This window comes from Ornithodoros turicata, chromosome 4, assembly GCF_037126465.1.
Source record: "Ornithodoros turicata isolate Travis chromosome 4, ASM3712646v1, whole genome shotgun sequence".
In the NCBI taxonomy this organism is placed as follows: domain Eukaryota; kingdom Metazoa; phylum Arthropoda; class Arachnida; order Ixodida; family Argasidae; genus Ornithodoros; species Ornithodoros turicata.
In genome coordinates this window covers 72727297-72741259 of record NC_088204.1, presented here as the reverse complement: position 1 = coordinate 72741259, position 13963 = coordinate 72727297, and the positions used below count along the sequence as shown (strand labels likewise).

The 13963-nt window shown below is 45.0% G+C and overlaps 1 long non-coding RNA gene across 2 annotated transcripts in view; it reads right to left on the bottom strand.

The window, feature by feature from the left end:
- LOC135391856 (uncharacterized) overlaps positions 1-13963 on the bottom strand; it is a 231398-nt gene that overhangs the window by 127743 nt on the left and 89692 nt on the right. The window lies entirely within an intron of this gene.

Sequence of the window (13963 nt, the reverse complement as noted above, 5' to 3'; positions counted from 1 at the left end):
ACACAAATATCGCATGCACAGTGTGGGAATAAAAACATTTCTCACCAGGGATCCATGAAATACTGTCGCAGTATTGCGTGCACGAAGTGTTGTGTGGGGCGCAAGCCGTGGGGGCACACCCACCTCAGAGACACTTTGGGAAGCACACAGCACAACACAACGCTTACTACAACGATACAGCACAACGATTGCCAATATGGTGGATTTTTGTCGTAATGAGACACTTGGGGGATTAAAGAATTTTTGTCCGTAATGACACTTCGCCCGTAATATAGACGTTACTGTTCGCCGTGTCATTTTCTTCGCGTCTCTTATGCGTGTATGTCTGTTACGTTTTGCCTGTACATGGCATGTGCACGGTGCACAACGATGGAAAAGCAGTCCTATAGACTTCTCCGTCCTACCGTCCTACCTAAGGCACTTGATCCTTGCTCCAGCCGGCTTCTCGACGTGGAAGATGTGGTGCCGATAAGTATGCCATTCGTCCAATTGAAATTATAATTATCTGCAAAAGGACGGACCTTTATGCCGGGTGGAGACGCAATAAAGGAATCATGTCGAGCGACTGTTGTACCGAGCGCTGTTGATTGAGCAGCATTTTATTTATTGCACTTTTTTGTACTGATTAACCTCGTGGTTCATCCAATCGTATCCATCCTGCATCCTTTTCGAAGTGTTGAATGTTGGCGTTATTATATCATCAGTTTCGGTCTATATGTTCATTTTTGTACTATAGAGCACTCATTAAGCCCTCAATAAAATGGCCTCACGTTCCAGACGTGAACTGACTGTGCACTGCCGTACTTGATTCCGGAAATAGTCCATGTGGCAGGATTCCTATCCAAACAAGAAAGAAAGGCAGCCAAAAACAGAAGCAGTAAGTGAATATACATCCTCCTGCAAAGCCTATAAGAAGCACTACTGGGTGCTCTTGCCTAGCAGGACGCGGCCGTGCAGTGGGTGACTGTTGTTGCCTGGAGTAATCGTGTGTCATCGGTGATTGTCCAATGGTTCCCAGTTTGCCCACTGGAACCCACTGTTGTACTGGGTAGGGCGGCGCGGGGGGTCGCGTTTGGCCCTGTGGTATTGGATGAGGCTGTGCCACTGGGGACTGTGCCATTCCGCTCGGGTGACCTACGTGAAACTGGTTCTGCTGTGCGACTGGTGTCGACTGGCTAACAGTTGCAGTCATCGTCTTCTGATCTGTGAGTGGCTTCTGAGGATGTGTCACGGGGGACTGTGCCATTCCCCTCGGCTGACTCACAGGAAACTGGTTCTGCTGTGCAGCTGGTGTCGGCTGGGTAACAGCTGCAGTCATCGTCGTCTGATCTGCGAGTGACTGCTGATGATGTGCCACAGGGGACTGTGCCATTCCCCTCGGCTGACTCACAGGAAACTGGTTGTGCTGTGCAACTGGTGTAGGCTGGCTACCAGCTGCAATCATCGTCTTCTGATCTGTGAGTGGCTGCTGATGATGTGCCGCGGGGGACTGTGCCATTCCCCTGGGGTGCCCCACTGGAAACTGGTTCTGCTGCGTAACCGGTGCCCGCTCGCTAACAGTTGCAGTCATCTTCTTCTGATCTGTGAGTGGCTGCTTGCGCATCTCCTGCTGCGTTTTAAGTATAGTTGCTGGTTCGTCGATTGAAACCGATCCTACTCAGGTGCTCTACACCCGAGCTACCAAATCCTCTGCTTTCTTGGCACAGAACAAACGAGCGTTCGCGTGAGGTTATCCACTTCTTCCTCATATTTGCCTGCCTTCATGTGCAGGAGGGGTTATAAATAGGGATGGAGTCGTAAGCAAGTACTGGAAATACATTCTTCAATTTGTCTTGTTTGAGGTCATCAAACAAGAAGTTTTCCTACTTTTGTTTTCTAAATAAGGACTCCAGAAGAAGGACGTCGTAGTATGGGGAATCTTTGCATCGGCAACACTGATACTGGTTCATGCTCATGCAGCAGGGCGCACTACCTGCTAGCTCGTCGTTTGAGGTGCAAATTTCGAAGCGTGCCGGATTGCGGTACTTTTTTCAACAGGGTTGACTCTCTTATATATTTCTTTCGATAATGTTTGTTTTAGTTTTCTTTTACCACTTCCAACACGTATTCCTTTGTACAGCACTAAAGCAAAACTTCACCGCATGAGACGCTTATAATCAACCATCACGGGCGTCGGATATTTTGTTTGTTTCAGGCACTTTTGCCGTTTCGGCATAAGGTCGACCACCCGAATGTCAACTCGAATTCGCCATTACTTAGGGGCATCGCGGATCGAAATAAAGACCGGAGGCCTTTGCATGAGTTCGTAGAGCGACAGAAATCATTTCCGCCGTATCAGTTGCTCGTAATTGTGAGTTATCGCGAGTCGAAATGTTGAGCTATTATTTTTGCCATTAGTCCCTCGTGTGACAGAAACCATTCGCGCCAATTAGATGATTGTGTTTTGAGAGCTAACACGAGCCAAAATGCCGAGCTGTGGCCTTCGCGTGAGATTGTACTGTCGCTAGACTCGTTCGAGCCGTATCAGATATATTTAGACAGTTCTACCAAATGGTTCTACCAAAGTCGCTTTCCTTGTACGCCTCACAAAATTACACCTCTCTCGCTCACTCTTATCTCCCCTCACTTATACTGGATATCATGAGCGATCCTGCTGGATGGTTCAAGAATGGTGGCGATGTTGACGGAAATAAATACTGATAGACTGAGTTCAGACTACATAAGCAAAGCAAATGAGCACCTCAGTAATGCTATGTTATACAAGCCTCTTGACTCTCACCCCACTCCACTATTTTGTCGCACAATTAACCAGGAGATCACCGCACTGATCTCTAACGATTCAATTCCACGTAACCTTGCGGAGTTCATTATACTCAAAAATCCTACTCCAGTTTCACTTTACCTATTGATTAAGGTACACAAGAAAAATAACCCCGACAGGTCTATAGAATATCGGGAATAAACACACCCGCCGAAAACATTTCTCTCCTTTTACATCATTGTATTAAGCACGTTCCTCCGCTTCTCCCCTGTCACGTAAAAGACACCAATGACTTTCTCCTTAAAGTCAATTCGATTAATAAGCAGAACAGCGATTTTAGCAACGTCATCTTGGCTACTATGGATGTTACATCCCTTTATAAAAACATACCACACGATGACGGTCTTGATGCGGTGAAAGTTTTTCTTGAATCTTTCCCGGCGGAAGTTCTCCAGACATCAGCTGTCCTCTCGCTTCTTGAGCTTGTGCTCATGTATAACAACTTTATATTTAAGAGAAACGTTTTGTCCAAGTTCAAGGCGCAGCAAAGCGATCAGGCGTGTCTCCCAACTATGCGAACCTTTTCATGGAGCAATTTGAAGAAAAAAAAACATTAGCATCCTTTCCGATCAAACCTTTAGTCTTCTTAAGGTACATTGACGACATTTTCATCGTATGCTCGGGTGATGAACCATCATTAGTTGCGTTTTTCGAGCATTTTAACTCCGTACATCAAGCCATCAAGTTCACGTGTAACCTTGCTCAAGCATCAGTGAATTTTCTAGACGTGACTGTCTCTATACAGTCTGGTAAGCTGGTCACTAGTCCATACAAGAAACCCACTGATAAACGCCAGTACCTTCATTTTGACAGCTACCATCCTATAGACTGCCTTTGAGCGATCATGCACGCATGCCCTCCTGCTGCCCATGTGCCGCTTCCGTCCTTTTCTGTTTTTGCGTTTCTTTTTTTTTGTCTTTTTTTTACAAGGAATAGCGAGTCCGCTTCTGCCTGGCTGACATTTCCTTTTTGCCTGCCATTTTTTTTTTCGTAATAAACATATCCCCTCTTTGCCCCTCGGTTACAACACCGGCTATAACCATGTAGATGGAGTTCAGATGAGCGTCGCCTCCCTGCTAAGCCTCGCGGAGAAAGGTGATTGAATTTTGTTTCTGTGGCTCGTGCATATAATTTTTTTTCTCTTGTCCTGCAAGGTATTCCGCGTTCCCAGGTCCCTGGTAAGTTGATAAAACTCAGCAAAGTGAGCGCTTTCGCCTATACTGGTCCACTAGAATGCCGCATACTGGACCACGGTACCTCTGGTACATGCAAGCAATAGCGTGTCAATTTACTATGAGTCCTGTTTTCTAGACCATTTATATTGCGTGCACGTCAGCTGTGTGAAAGTTGCCAAACTTATACGACCACCCCTGCATCTGACCACGAGCACTGAGTATATGCGACTTTGCCTGATATGTTTTAAGCTATGTATAAACTGATATATATATATATATATATATATGTACAAGGAAAAAATAGCGGGAGCTCTTTGGCTGCACGTATAGCATATGTTTGTAACTCAAACGTCGCCATGCCAGTACTGGACAGCTGTTTCGGCCTTGTTGGGCCTCATCAAAAGTACGCAGGCAGGCAACGTTTGAGTGGATGGCGTCAGAATATATATATATATATATATATATATAAAGAGGGGGAAAAGCCATTAAAAAGAATAAGTAAATGATGCTAGACGTGTTTGAAACTCAAACTTACAGATTAAAATGGCTTCTATGGCTGCGCGTAGAGAAACAGATACTCATTGAACGATGCGACAGCACCAGAGGACACGTGTTTCGCCGTGTTTGCGGCTCATCGGCCCTGGGTAGCTGCGCATCGTTCGGGATTGCCAAACCAGGGGTCACTCAGAGAGCGATATACACCTATTTACTTATTCTTTTTAATGGCTTTTCTCCCTCTTTATATTTCACTGGCTTGCACTGTGGCGTTGAGGAGTGCTCAGTCACCCTCCCAGGTGTATATCGCTCGCTGAGTGACCCCTGGTTTGCCAATCCCGAACGATGCGCAGCTACCCAGGGCCGATGAGCCGCAATCACGGCGAAACACGTGTCCTCTGGTGCTGTCGCATCGTTCAATGAGTATCTGTTTCTCTACGCGCAGCCATAGAAGCCATTTTAATCTGTAAGTTTGAGTTTCAAACACGTCTAGCATCATTTACTTATTCTTTTTAATGGCTTTTCCCCCTCTTTATATTTCACTGGCTTGCACTGTGGCATTGAGGAGTGCTCAGTCACCCTCTCAGGTGTATATCGCTCGCTGAGTGACCCCTGGTTTGCCAATCCCGAACGATGCGCAGCTACCCAGGGCCGATGAGCCGCAAACACGGCGAAACACGTGTCCTCTGGTGCTGTCGCATCGTTCAATGAGTATCTGTTTCTCTACGCGCAGCCCTAGAAGCCATTTTAATCTGTAAGTTTGAGTTTCAAATACGTCTAGCATCATTTACTTATTCTTTTTAATGGCTTTTCCCCCTTTTTATAATTCACTGGCTTGCACTGTGGCATTGAGGAGTGCTCAGTCACCCTCCCAGGTGTATATCGCTCGCTGAGTGACCCCTGGTTTGCCAATCCCGAACGATGCGCAGCTACCCAGGGCCGATGAGCCGCAAACACGGCGAAACACGTGTCCTCTGGTGCTGTCGCATCGTTCATGTAGTATCTGTTTCTCTACGCGCAGCCATAGAAGCCATTGTAATCTGTAAGTTTGAGTTTCAAACACGTCTAGCATCATTTACATATTCTTTTTAATGGCTTTTCCCCCTCTTTATATTTCACTGGCTTGCACTGTGGCATAGAGGAGTGCTCAGTCACCCTCCCAGGTGTATATCGCTCGCTGAGTGACCCCTGGTTTGCCAATCCCGAACGATGCGCAGCTACCCAGGGCCGATGAGCCGCAAACACGGCGAAACACGTGTCCTCTGGTGCTGTCGCATCGTTCAATGAGTATCTGTTTCTCTACGCGCAGCCATAGAAGCCATTTTAATCTGCAAGTTTGAGTTTCAAACACGTCTAGGATCATTTACTTATTCTTTTTAATGGCTTTTCCCCCTCTTTATATTTCACTGGCTTGCACTGTGGCATTGAGGAGTGCTCAGTCACCCTCCCAGGTGTATATGGCTCGCTGAGTGACCCCTGGTTTGCCAATCCCGAACGATGCGCAGCTACCCAGGGCCGATGAGCCGCAAACACGGCGAAACACGTGTCCTCTGGTGCTGTCGCATCGTTCAATGAGTATCTGTTTCTCTACGCGCAGCCATAGAAGCCATTTTAATCTGTAAGTTTGAGTTTCAAACACGTCTAGCATCATTTACTTATTCTTTTTAATGGCTTTTCCCCCTCTTTATATTTCACTGGCTTGCACTGTGGCATTGAGGAGTGCTCAGTCACCCTCCCAGGTGTATATCGCTCGCTGAGTGACCCCTGGTTTTCCAATCCCGAACGATGCGCAGCTACTCAGGGCCGATGAGCCGCAAACACGGCGAAACACGTGTCCTCTGGTGCTGTCGCATCGTTCAATGAGTATCTATATATATATATATATATATATATATAGAAGTTAAAAAAAGACGCGGAAACAGATTTTAGGGAAGTTAAAAACACTAGTTTATTACATGGGGAGACGTTAAAAAGTAAAATGGGCAAGGGGTCGACGTTTCGACAGTGGCACTGTCTTCGTCAGGACAAAAGATGTGTAGCTGAATACACATTTCTTAAATAGGTTTGCTACATGACGTCATAATCGGTACGGGCACGCCACAGGCGTTTGTCAGTGAGTCAGGTTCGGGAATATTCCAGAAGGTCAAGTCCGGGTGGTGATGTCATTCGCCGTAGGTCACTGTCCGCTTTGGGGAAAATTCCGGGAAGGGTGAGCGCTGCTTCAAACTTTGCTGAAAAAAAAAAAAAGAAAAAGAAAGAAAGAAAGAAAAACAGAAGGGAAACGAAAAGGAGGAAAGTGTAGCTCATCTAGGCGGCCAAATTTCTTACCGTTGAAAGTGCTCCCAGATCTTCGTTAATGGTTGATTGGAATTTGTAAATGAGATAAGATTCGCGTTGTTCCCTGCACCGATCTGAGCTAAAATTTGACTGGAGAATAAAAAGTGACACGTTATTTAGTGAATGACCTGGTTGTTTGAAATGGCGAGAAACCGGGAGGTTTGGCTTTTTGGTAACGTCAGATCGGTGGTTGTTGAACCTGATCCGAAATGATGTTTTAGTCTGACCTACGTATTGTGCTTGGCACATGCCGCACTGAATGACATAAATGACGTTAGATGAATTACAGTCGAAGTCACCATTAATTTTGACGGAAAAATTGGAATTAGTACTTTTAAGTACTTGGGTGCTTTGCATTAATTTGCATATTTGACACCTTCGACCATCGCACGGGTGACAGCCGTTTCCTGGATGCGCTGCTTTGCTAACTTTAGAGCTAACTAGATTATCGTGCAGGTTGCGCGCACGCCTGTAGGTTACCCGCGGTGGCTGAGGGAAAATTTGTCCCATGCGCTCTGATTGGAGAAGGATACTATGATGACGGTTTAGTATATTGTTAACGCTTGGAATATTGCTGCTAAATGTTAAGATGAGGTCTACGGAACCATTATCTAACACGCGTTTGTGGTTTTCGAACAGGGATTTGCGATCTGCTTTGCGGGCTTTGTTTAGAGCGTCGTCAACTAAGCTAGGTGGAAATTGACGACCGATGAATGTTTCCCTAAGTTGAGCTAGATTTCTGTCCAAGTCAGCGTCGCTGGAACAGATGCGCCTGTATCGAAGTGCTTGGCTGTAAGGGATGGCAAGTTTAGTATGACGCGGGTGACAACTGTTAAATGCTAGATACTGTTGAGAGTCCGTAGGTTTACGGAACAGGTTTGTGGACAAGGCTCCGTTTGTTAACTTTACTTGGACATCGAGAAAGTTAACAGTTAAAGGGGAATAAGAATGGGTGAACTTGATGGCCGGATGCGCTTTGTTAAAGTCGCTGATAAATGTGATTAGGTCATCTTCTGAGTGTGGCCACACCATGAAGATGTCGTCGAGGAACCGCTTGTAAAGCGTGGGCTTCTTCAGGCGCTTAGACAGAAATTCTTCCTCTAGAGCTCCCATAAATATATTTGCATAGTTAGGTGCCATTTTTGTACCCATAGCCGTGCCCTGAACTTGCAAGTAGTGCTTACCGTCAAATTCGAAGTTGTTATTTTTCAGAATAAGATTGAGAAATGTGCATAGGACACAAGGATCGTATGAGGTATCAGAATATTTTGAAAATGCCCTTTCAGCTGCAGCAATGCCATCCTCGTGGGGGATGTTAGTATATAAAGAGGAAACGTCTAGCGTGACTAGCAAACTGGAAGAAGGAGGCTGACATTCGCTTAGAACTTGAAGAAAGTGATTGGTGTCCTTAATGTAGGATGGTAGTTTAGGAGGTATATCTTTAAGAAGGTGGTCAACAAAGCTTGAAATGTTCTCGGTAGCTGTACCGTTGCATGAAACTATTGGGCGCCCTGGATTTCCAGGTTTATGGATTTTAGGGAGCATATAAAACCTGCCCGCTGCGGGGTCTTTGGGGAGTAGATAATCGTATAGGGTGGAATCTATCTTTTTACTTGCTTTTAGATCTTTTAGACTGCGGATAATATGAGCCGTAATTTCCTCTGTAGGGTCAGCCTCGAGGAGTTTGTAGAACGATGCGCACGATAATTGCCGGATACCTTCGTTAATGTAGTTTTCTTTGTCCATTACTACGATTGCACCACCTTTATCAGCTTTTTTAATGACTATGTCACTGCGGTCCCGAAGTTCAGAAAGGCTGCGCTGCTCAGCCGGCGTTAGATTTGGCTTCGGTTTGCTGTTGTATGATTTATTGTAAGCGTTAATGATATCTTTTTGAACTGCACGGATGTACATGTCCAGAGCCTTTTCACAGTTAGCCTCTGGCGTAAAGTTGGATAGCGGTTTAAATGGGTTGGAATCTGACTTAGGTTTGTCATGAAAGTATTCCTTCAGGCGTAGACGGCGGGCGAAATTATCTAAGTCCAGATAAAGTTGGTATTCATCTAGCTTGTTGTTACTGGGGCAGAATGAGAGGCCACGGCTGAGTAGTGATATTTCCGAATCGGTAAGTTCGTGGGACGATAAATTAACGACGTTATGGGACTTCTGAGGTAGCATCTCTGCAGATGAGGCTGCTGGGGTAGGACCTGTTTTTCTAGCAAGCGGTTGACGATTTTGCGACGGCGTATTGGTTGTACCTGCATTACTTATAGGATCACAGTCCTGAGCTGACACACTGGGTTCAAGCGTAGCTGGAGTATTAACGTTGTCCCTGACTAGCTTCCTCCGCTTAGCATTGCGAATTGCCTCTTCCCTTTCTTTTGCGTATTGTGCTAATTCTAACTGGTGGTTGTCTGTTAAAACAGATTTACAGTCGATAGTTTTCGCCTGCTGGGATGATTGGTCTATGGCGTCCTAACAATGGGATATAAGTACTTCGATTAACGCGGCCGAAGCATTGTTGAGGATCTCATTCCACTTATTCTGATGTGCAGATTTTAGGGGAAAGGTGGGTTTAAAGGAGCTCTGAAAGCCATCTCAAAAATTTTCCGTTCCGAACGCGTTGTGGAAGCAGGTAACTTAACTTGATGATTAACACGAAAATTTTCTCTGTGCGCGATGTTTTTCGTAGAAAAAAAGACGCTTGAACATCGCCGCGCGTGTTCCCACTCGACTCGCTCCTCCGGGTCAAACGAGGAGGAGAAAGAAAAAAACGTCATTGGTGACGTAATAAAAGTTGAAAGCGGCGACCGCGCTTCTATCCGGGTCAGTGCTGACTGGTTTTCTTTTCTTTCTTTCCGTTTTCTTTCACCCTGCTTTCTCTCTGTCAAGGGATGAATAAGGAAGGACCTCGATATTCATGGTCGTGAAACCCCCGTTCTCGAAATTCATGTTCTGGAAACAAGGAAAAGGGGAAATGCTGCTTCGTAAGATGTTATGCCGCGATTAAGAACATAACATCACTATTTAACCACTCAAATTCAGGAATTTTCTATATGTGTTGAAGTCGCCTTAGCGAACGAAAGACACATTTAGAAGCCATTTGGCTAAGCAGGGCGGCATGTTGGTTGGTTAGTTGTGTGCTTGCAATATTATGGGTGGGTTAGTCACAGTTTGCCGTTGGCAGTTTTCCGCGCGCAACATGTGCATTTTATAGTCAGCTAAAATTTACGCTAGTCACGTGTTGTTTCAGTGCACGCTGATATATGTCGTCGGACGCAAACTTAACCGGCGTTGTCTGTCACTATATGGTGGATAAAACTGATGCACTATATGGTGACAAAACAAATGGCGCCGAGCGCGGATGAACTCAAACTTGCGTGTCTGCGTCGTCCACATTTGTAGTCTGCATCGGCCAATTCTCGTTTAGCTCGATGGTTGGTAAGTTGACCATAAATTGTGGTGGTCTTATGACACTGCTTGGCTCTGTTGGTGTGTAACTCAGGCAATGAATGTTCAACTCCTGATGCCACGATGTGCCGGCGACGGCATATTGCGATAGATTCACTGGATTGTATCTGACAACGTACGGACAAGAACACTCCTCCAGCTGAATAAGGAATTAACTGAATGGCTAACAAAGTTGGTAGTCAAAGTGACGGGCACTAGTGATCATAGCGAATTAGTGATATAGCGTATATTGATATAATGATATAGCGGACGGAATTAGTGGTCATAGTCATGCAGCGATCATTTCGAGGCGTGAAGTGAAGCAGCGCTTAGCGCCGCACTGTGTTTATACGTATTGCCACCAACAACACAACAAGAAACAGTCACCACGATAACGAACAGCATACAAAACACAGACACGGACAGAACAGCGCTCAACTGGCACCTGAAGTTTATTTTCATAATCCACCTACTCCGGAAGGTCGCTTTAGGGAAAGCAAGGTCAAGCGGGGAGAGGTTGACCGATTTTTGGTTGACTTCGCTCGGGGAGTTCAATGAGGAGGCCTCTACAATCTCACGGTCTAACCTTGAACTGTGTCTGTAGACCAGTCTTCGTTTACTGTATCTGATAAACCAAAGAAAAAAAGCAAAAGAAACTTCTTCCACCGTTGCAGCGGGGTTCCGAGTGAAAAATAGCAGACGACGTTCTTCGAAACCAATCAGGGGATCCACCTTTCTGACGTCAAAATGACGCAAGCGGCTCGACGGCTCGTTCCGGGTATTGCCACCGTTGCGCACGGTCGCGATTTTCAAAATCGAATTCTGCGATATTTATGCACCTGTTGATAGTATTACTTCGCATGGTGCATTTTAATATGCTTATTAACCACTTGGTTCAAAAAAATGCTAGTGATTAAAGTGCTTTCCTAGCTCCTTTAAGGTTAATGGCGAGACCCTTGGGAATTTTGTCCTGATCTTTGTAGAGTTGTAAAGTGGTGCGATGGGAATTATAGCGTGCTGATTTATCGGCTAGCTTACGAAGTTTAAAGAAAGCTTGCGTACTTGGGGGAGGTTCACTTTCAGAAGGAGAAGAGGCATGCTAGGAGAAGAGGCAGGAGAAGGAGAAGAGGCACGCAAAGCAGATCGCAAATCCCTGTTCGAAAACCACAAACGCGTGTTAGATAATGGTTCCGTAAACCTCATCTTAACATTTAGCAGCAATATTCCAAGCGTTAACAATATACTAAACCGTCATCATAGTATCCTTCTCCAATCAGAGCGCATGGGACAAATTTTCCCTCAGCCACCGCGGGTAACCTACAGGCGTGCGCGCAACCTGCACGATAATCTAGTTAGCTCTAAAGTTAGCAAAGCAGCGCATCCAGGAAACGGCTGTCACCCGTGCGATGGTCGAAGGTGTCAAATATGCAAATTAATGCAAAGCACCCAAGTACTTAAAAGTACTAATTCCAATTTTTCCGTCAAAATTAATGGTGACTTCGACTGTAATTCATCTAACGTCATTTATGTCATTCAGTGCGGCATGTGCCAAGCACAATACGTAGGTCAGACTAAAACATCATTTCGGATCAGGTTCAACAACCACCGATCTGACGTTACCAAAAAGCCAAACCTCCCGGTTTCTCGCCATTTCAAACAACCAGGTCATTCACTAAATAACGTGTCACTTTTTATTCTCCAGTCAAATTTTAGCTCAGATCGGTGCAGGGAACAACGCGAATCTTATCTCATTTACAAATTCCAATCAACCATTAACGAAGATCTGGGAGCACTTTCAACGGTAAGAAATTTGGCCGCCTAGATGAGCTACACTTTCCTCCTTTTCGTTTCCCTTCTGTTTTTCTTTCTTTCTTTCTTTTTGGTTTTTTTTTTTTTTCAGCAAAGTTTGAAGCAGCGCTCACCCTTCCCGGAATTTTCCCCAAAGCGGACAGTGACCTACGGCGAATGACATCACCACCCGGACTTGACCTTCTGGAATATTCCCGAACCTGACTCACTGACAAACGCCTGTGGCGTGCCCGTACCGATTATGACGTCATGTAGCAAACCTATTTAAGAAATGTGTAATCAGCTACGCATCTTTTGTCCTGACGAAGACAGTGCCACTGTCGAAACGTCGACCCCTTGCCCATTTTACTTTTTAACGTCTCCCCATGTAATAAACTAGTGTTTTTAACTTCCCTAAAATCTGTTTCCGCGTCTTTTTTTAACTTCTGTAAAACTTCGTGGCCGTTTGATAATCCTTTTACCTCACCCTATATATATATATATATATATATATATATATATTTATATCACTATATATATTTTTATATCAATTCATATCTATAAACCAGGTTCCCCATGGTAGAGCTTAAGCGTAGAAAATGGCGACGGAATGAGGACACAGATGCGGAGTACAAAGGTGACCAGTGGACCGTGAGAACGTGAAGACAGAGGTGGTCTCAGGAGAGAGTCAAACGAAGAGAATATGGAAAGAAAATTTGAGTTGTTTTACAGTTTGTGTGTGTGTGTCTGTTTGTTTATCATTATTTTATTTTACTTCATTTTATGCGAGAAATGATATTTACGGGTTGAATAATTGTAGTGGGCCTGCGTGGCTGTTCAAACCGCGAGGCTTCAGAGACTGGAATTTTGCGATTAAACAGGATTCGCGATTTTTGCGCTTCATGTTACTGTTATAACGCGATTCGAGGATAACGATTTTGAGGTCTGTACCCAAAGCGTGTCCAGGAAGATTAAAATGTGTAGAAACGGGTGTAGGATGGTTATTCACAGTATCGGATTTATGGCCGCAAAGCCTTTCCCTCATTGTGTTCGAGGTTGCTCCGATATACTGAATTCTTTTGAAATTTCCTTTTCTAAAATCGTTCGAGATTTCTTCAGCGCGTGCCTCTTCTGGGTTAGAGCATATCCGTTGTAGACGTGTGAATTGACCAAAGGGGATGTTCCTTTTCTGAGTATTATAGTGCCCAGAGTCACCCAGGAAGCATAATAGCCAGGTTTTTGTAATTGGAACTTTGTGAAAATGGTACCGGTCCATTTTTTTGCGGTGGTTCAAATTCAGTGCGGTGGTTCAGCTAGACAACCACCCTCGCTCTAATAAAACTGCTTTGTCTGTAGTCAAATCCTGACCACCACCTTTTTTTTTGTCATCTATGCCTTTAATCTATCTAATCCTTCTTTCAGCGTTTGTTAGTTTATACTGTATTTCCTAATTATTTTCTTTTCTCTGTATTTAATTTATTCTTCCTTCATTTATTTTTTTATTTGCGCAGTAGCAAACCGACGTCCCATTTGGCTGACCTTTACCCCTGTTTTCTTTTTTTTTTTACTTTGGTCTAATAAGTATCCTCCCCCCACCACCACCACCAACGCCCCTGGTTTTAAAGCCTTTCGTGTGACCTTTCGTGTGACCTCGGAGTGACCTTTCTGGTAGTTTGGGTGGAAATAGGGTAGTACATTTCCTGTGACGATGGGGCATCCCAATCACCATTATCGTCATCACCAAAATAAAGTTGTCTTGGCGTCGTTGTTGCTGTTGCCCCTGAAATGTTAACAGTGACAGTTACTACAACTCATGGCAGTAATCCAAACTGAGCGGCGGCGAGACTCTCTCGCCCATTGCCCAGGAAGGTGCAATGCGCACAGGAAATGTAGGGGC